Source organism: Microchirus variegatus, assembly GCF_963457635.1.
Source record: "Microchirus variegatus genome assembly, chromosome: 3".
NCBI lineage: Eukaryota > Metazoa > Chordata > Actinopteri > Pleuronectiformes > Soleidae > Microchirus > Microchirus variegatus.
The window spans coordinates 24861541-24868061 of record NC_139804.1 but is presented as its reverse complement, the minus strand read 5'-3'; positions in this window follow the sequence as shown (position 1 = coordinate 24868061).

The window sequence follows — 6521 nt, the reverse complement described above, 5'->3', positions numbered from 1 at the left end:
GGAGTAATGAATAATTGAGTTTGCACAAACAGGCTGTTCTTTTTTGCTGCTCTCATGTCTGAGCCATGACTGACTGTGAGAGGGGATCATGATGTTTTAGCATGTGCTTGTTAAGCCTCAATTATTAAGACGAGATCCACAGCACTGTGGCACGGCTAACCTTTTGAACTCGGCACAAACCAGTTGGCTTTGCATGCATATAGTGGGATACCTCACCTCACACACACACGCACACACTCTCCACACAGCACAATTAACCTTTTGAACTCGGAACAGACACGCACTCAGGCGGATGCACATTAATGAATGCAGATATACGCACACGCGGACACACGTCGTTAGACTTTTACAAGTACGAGGAGCTGCCTTTCTTTCCTGGAAGGTCACATTAAAAATGGTTTACCTGACTCTCACACACACACTAACCCTGCTGGGGACAGAGAGTTCTTAGGAAGGAAAAACTATTACATATCATGGTATATAGAAGAGGAGGCTTTTTTTTAGGATCCATCGAGATAATCTTAGCAGATGTTAGTGTTGCAGAATAATTTGTACTTAAAATATGGTTTACTTCATGTCATCGGACACAGTATTTGCTTTAATGTTTGCACACATTAGGTTTTAATGTTTGCACACATAAAAGCTCTGCCTTTAGAAACGCTGTATGGACGTTCAGTTTTCTCCTCAAAAATATAGTTTGCATGATAGAAGATATATGATAATATATATATATAATAATAGCTGATACAATCACTTGTTTAATCGATTATTAATCGTCAACATCAATTGTCGTATTTTGAAAATCGATTCATCGGTTTGAAGCTTTTTTCATTATGAAATGTCTTAAATGGGAATCTTGTCTAGTTTCTTTGTTCCACATAAAGAAATCATTAGAAGCGAATCATTTTGATTTGTGGACAAAACAAGACATTCGAGAACATCATCATTTCCATTTTATGGACCAAACAATTACTCGATTAAGTAGTCAACAGATTAATCGATTATGAAAACAATCGTTAGTTGCAGCTCAATATAGCACCTTTAATGCAAGGAAAATACCATTTAAAAAGCAAATACGACAATAAAACGCAACAGAGTAGAATGAAAAGGAAAAGTCAAACACTAAAATCTCCGTTTTAACTTTAAAATAAACTAAAAATGCCAATAAAACACAACACAGGGTGGAATAAAAAGGAGCTATTTGAAGACTAGAGGAAAAATATATAGGCAACTGTTGTGGGGAACCTCCAATTCCAATTTCATTCATCTAATGAGTAAATTCAGTGATTTTTTTCACAAATTAAGCACAATGAAATGTGCTGGTATACATTCTTTAAAGCATCATTTGGCAAGGTGAAGGTTAGCTGGTGACTTCATGAGAGTGATGAAGGACAAGCGACAAAGAAGGATGGATTTGATGAGACGCCGCACAGTGACAGCAGAGACAGACGACTCAGGCAGATAGAGACAAAGTGTTTGAAATAAAAAAAAAGACAGAAACAAGACGCTTGGCTAACGAGGCTGCACTGTTGGGACAGACAAGAGCAGCTGTTCAACAGCTGATTGCAGCATTGAGGGAAATTACAGTTAGGATGTGACTGTTTGTGTGTGTGTGTGTGTGTGTGTGTGTGTGTGTGTGTGTGTGTGTGTGTGTGTGTGTGTGTGTGTGTGTGTGTGTGTGTGTGTGTGTGTGTGTGTAATATACTTGAGGAAAATCTATCTATCTATCTATCTATCTATCTATCTATCTATCTATCTATCTATCTATCTATCTATCTATCTATCTATCTATCTATCTATCTATCTATCTATCTATCTATCTATCCATCTATCTATCTATCTATCTATCTATCTATCTATCTATCTATCTATCTATCTTGACAGCAGAAATATAGCCACCGCACTAGTGTTTTTAGATTTCAACAAACAAACAAAATCCAATTTGAACTGGCATCATTTACATTCTAAGAGCATATGGATTTAAAATCTACTAAAATCTATTGCCACAGATTAGTGATTAGATTGATCTGTCTGTATGTTAATCCCCCTGGTATATACTGTATACCTTATTAAATTGCAAACTAATGAAAGCCTAAAAATTTAGTCTCAGTGTCTCCCCTGACCCCACATGGTGCAGACCAGCACTCCTGAAGGAGTATTTACTGCTTAATTTGAATCCTCCTACCTGCTGAGGCTCTTTACTGGGCTGTAGTCTGGGGTCCTCTTGTCTCCCTGTCTGTCCCTGCTTCATCTGCATGTCCTATCTTCTTTCCTGCATGTCCTCTGAAACACACACACACACACAGAGATAGACAGGGGGTGATAGACAGCTTCTTGTTTTGGACTTTGCACCACATCATGACATGGAGTGGGAATTGCACCAGAGGGAAATATCAATAAAACTGTCTCACATGGTACTCGTTGTTACCTGTTGTTGTTGTTGTTTTTGTTGTGACATAAACCAGAAGTAACACTTGTCTAAGGTCATTAGGAAATATCAAAGTTCCACGTCCAGGCCTCCATTGTTGTGAACATCATCCCTGATGAGACACGACAGGTGTACAGTGTGCTTATCAGGCCTTTAAGCAGTCACTGCCACCTGATACAGAAGAAATAAAATAAACTTGCTGACTGCATGAAATTACCCACTCTGTGCTGCACTTTTCAGTTTCCTAAATCTTTTATAGCATTAAGGGGAAGCAATAAACTGGCGGCAAAAAAAAGAGAGAACAAAATAAGTGCTGGAGATAATTAGAAAGCCATAAACTGGGGGCGCAGAAAACAGCAAAATGAGCCACTAAATGGCCAGAAATATTTAGTAAGACATTGCAGGTCATAAACTCTCTGATTTGCCCCTAACAGTGCTGTGCACACGCACACGCACACACACACACGCACACACACACACACACACACACACAGAGACACACAATGGACTTCTCTCTATGGTCATGTAAAGTGTGCCTAAAGCCCTGCCTGAGGCCGGGTCTTAAAGGTCACACATCTCTGTGACGATGTGGAAGGTCACTCAAAGTTCATGACACGAGCTTGACCATATTTGGCTGCTGACTTTCTTAAAGGCTTGAAGCTGAAATCTGAAATGATCGAGAGCAAAGGGAGAAAAAAAACAGTAACTGGAATGTTCATTGATTGCAGCTGGGTAACGCTGGAGCAATATGGAACAAGGCTTTACGCAGGAAGTGTGTGTGTGTGTGTGTGTGTGTGTGTGTGTGTGTGTGTGTGTGTGTGTGTGTGTGTGTGTGTGTGTGTGTGTGTGTGTGTGTGTGTGTGTGTGTGTGTGTGTGTGTGTGTGTGTTTGTGTATGTGAGTCTGTGTGCATACATATGTGCATGCATGTCAGAGTGTTTATTCACACATGCGTGAGAGAGGAGGATTTTTGGTTTTAATACAGACCAAAGCTTAGATATTTCCAGTGTGTGTGTGTGTGTGTACATGTGTGAGTACAAAAAACAACAACACATGTATGCAATCTCCAGCGTGCCTGCTGGTATGTGTGTGTGTGTGTGTGTGTGTGTGTGTGTGTGTGTGTGTGTGTGTGTGTGTGTGTGTGTGTGTGTGTGTGTGTGTGTGTGTGTGTGTGTGTGTGTGTGTGTGTGTGTGTGTGTAAATGACAGGGATATTAGAGCATTATGAAACAAGCTCGAGCCTGAAGTTTGAAGATTTTTACAGAGAATCACATAAAAAAGAAAACATAAGAGCAAACACCTATAAGCAGCTGAACATCCACAACTACAATATACTATGACCAAATGTACAACTATAGCAAATATGGTTTCAGTTGATCTCTTTGAAGTTTTTCAACAAAAGAATTGAAGTTAAAATGTACTTTCTGTCCATTCCCTATAGGGGAAATCCCCATTGACACAACATCACGAGGAGCAAAATTCAGTCAAATATAAATAAGCAGATGATAATATTGTGATTATACAACTGAAACTGTGAGGTCAGAGGTCAGAGGTCAGATTGACCAGAGCTGCTGCTGACCAACCTGGCCAAATGTGTTCATACAAAATTCATACATGTTTTCCCAGACTGGGATTATAACCCTGAACCTTCTTGTGCTAACCACTAAGCCACTGTGCTGCCATTATTAGTCCAGTGACATGATTCAAAAAGGAAAACCTTGAGGTGGAATAAAACAGGCTTCCAAAAACTGCTAAAAACTGAATATGAATTAAAACCAAGATGAATGTAAATGACGTGTAATTCGATTAAAAACACTTCAGTGGCTTGAATTCAATGTTGTTGTTTTTCAGCATTAGGTAAATGTTTCTGTCACTCAACTTCCTTTATAAGCAATTCACCCACTCACAACCTTTTCATCTCTGGTACATGCAGAGCTTTTTTTCCCCTTCATACATCTATTATAACCATTCACACGCTGCCTGCACAGCTGCCAGCAGCAATTTTGGGTTGAGTGTCCTGTCCAGGGACTCGTTGGCATGTAGACTAGAGGAGCCACAGATCAAACCTTTGGCTTTCTGGTTACAAGACGAGCAACTCTTTGCTATTCAAGCTGTTCATAAAACACATTTTTTACAGTATTCATGAAAGAAAAATGGCCTAAAAGATCATATGAAGGATTGCAGATTAGAACTTTGGGGCCAAAATGTCTGCAACATTTTTTTTTCTTTCTTTTCTTTCTGTGAAAAAAAGTCTCATACACATTTAATAAGGGCTTTATTTGTTTAATGTGGACTCATTTTTTTCATCTAGGTTATTGCAGAATTTCCGAGGTGTTTGGACACAGAGGACACATCTGTGTGGGTTTCCAGTAATTGTGTCTCACGTGGAGAGACGGTGTGTCTGATTGCTTCCACGCTGTGCAGCAGATTAACAAAAGGCGCACACACACACAAAAAAAAACCTGCCGTTCTTCCGTACAAAAGATAAAACACGAGTCGAACGAGTCTCTTGCAATCCCCGACACTCTATCGTGACAAAAAACACGCGCTGCAAATCAGCCGCGTTTCAATTGTTTAATTTCTCCACAAAGTAAACCGCCTTTGTGGAATTCAGAGGGAGAATTTAATAAGCCTGATTCAGATTGATTTGGGGCGAGTGCACGTTTGAACCTCATGCACAATGAGACTTAGATGACTTGTAAATCAATTCATAATTATTTGTTAAAAAAAAAAAAAAGCCTTGCCTTTACTCTGCAGAAGCAGCAGCCGTGGAAGATTTGAAAACACATACAACTGATGATTATGATGCCATTGATTATTTGGCCTGCAAATATATTCATGAAGGAGCAAAGAAACTAGAATGTATTCACATTTAAGGAGCTGGAAAAGCACTTGGAGAGCGCAGACCTCCGCCAAGGCAGCTCAGTGCCTACAAAACACACCCTGCTGGCACGCCTGGGTTAAACAGTGTTGTAACCAGTGATAGCGTCTACGGATCACCCCCAAAATTGAATCACTTGTTCCTGGTCCCATTGCGGACATGTCCTGAAAATGTCATCCAAATCTGTCTGGGAATTTTTTGAGTTATGTTGCAAACTAACAGACAAACAAACTCCACCGAAAACATAATTATAGATTGTTGAAGCCTTGCAACATACAACAAAATGTCACCTTCACTCATAAAGTAACAATATAAAGTGTTGTTGTTGTTGTTCTTACAGGGACAACAATGACAGAGACACACACACACTGTAATCTAATTCTCTGTCTTTGTTTTATTCCAATTCCTCCTCTTGTGCTTCTCTCGTCTCTCTCTCCCTTGTCATCACTCATCTTCACTCTGTGCTCAGCCAGCAGGTTTACAAAGTACTGCCTTCTGTGCACCAGCAGCAATTCCTGGAGGGCAGTCAGGCAAATAAACCCGACCAGTGCCCGCTGCATGACTCACAGACACACACACACAGAACGAAGAGAGAGGAGAGAATAGAATCATTAAGATGAGAGAGCAAATGATTTTTGGTTGTTTGAACTAATGAGAGGAGGTCGATAGAAACAGGAGATAAAAAAAAAAAAAAAAGTGGAAATAGAAAAGAGTGCACTCTCTGTAACAGAGATAAAGAGGAGGAAAGAGAGAGAGAGGGGGAGAGAGAGGGAGACGGGGGCAAACAGAGGGCAACCTATGTGATCTTGCATGCACACGAGAGGAGCAGACAGGCACGCAGCTCGGCGAGGAGGCACGAAGAGAGCAAAATAACTCCTCCTCCCTTTCTCTTCTCTGGTCGTCGCCCTCCCCTCCCAGCTGCCAAAAAGTGAGCCGTCCGTGACATGTTGACCCCGAGGTCATAAAGGAGGCCCAAAGGAGGCAGAGACAGAGACATGAGGATAACACTGATGTATATGTACATTGTTATTATTTAATTTTGTGTATTGTTTTTTTTTTTTTAGATGTCTCCGTTTATTGAACTACTTTGTGAAGCCAAAGACAATTTTCTACTTTTGTGGTAAATAAAGATTATTACTATTATCATTATTATTACATGTTTCTACAGCAGACTGAACAGACAAACAAGTCAGAGCAAGTGTTTCACATTTTTA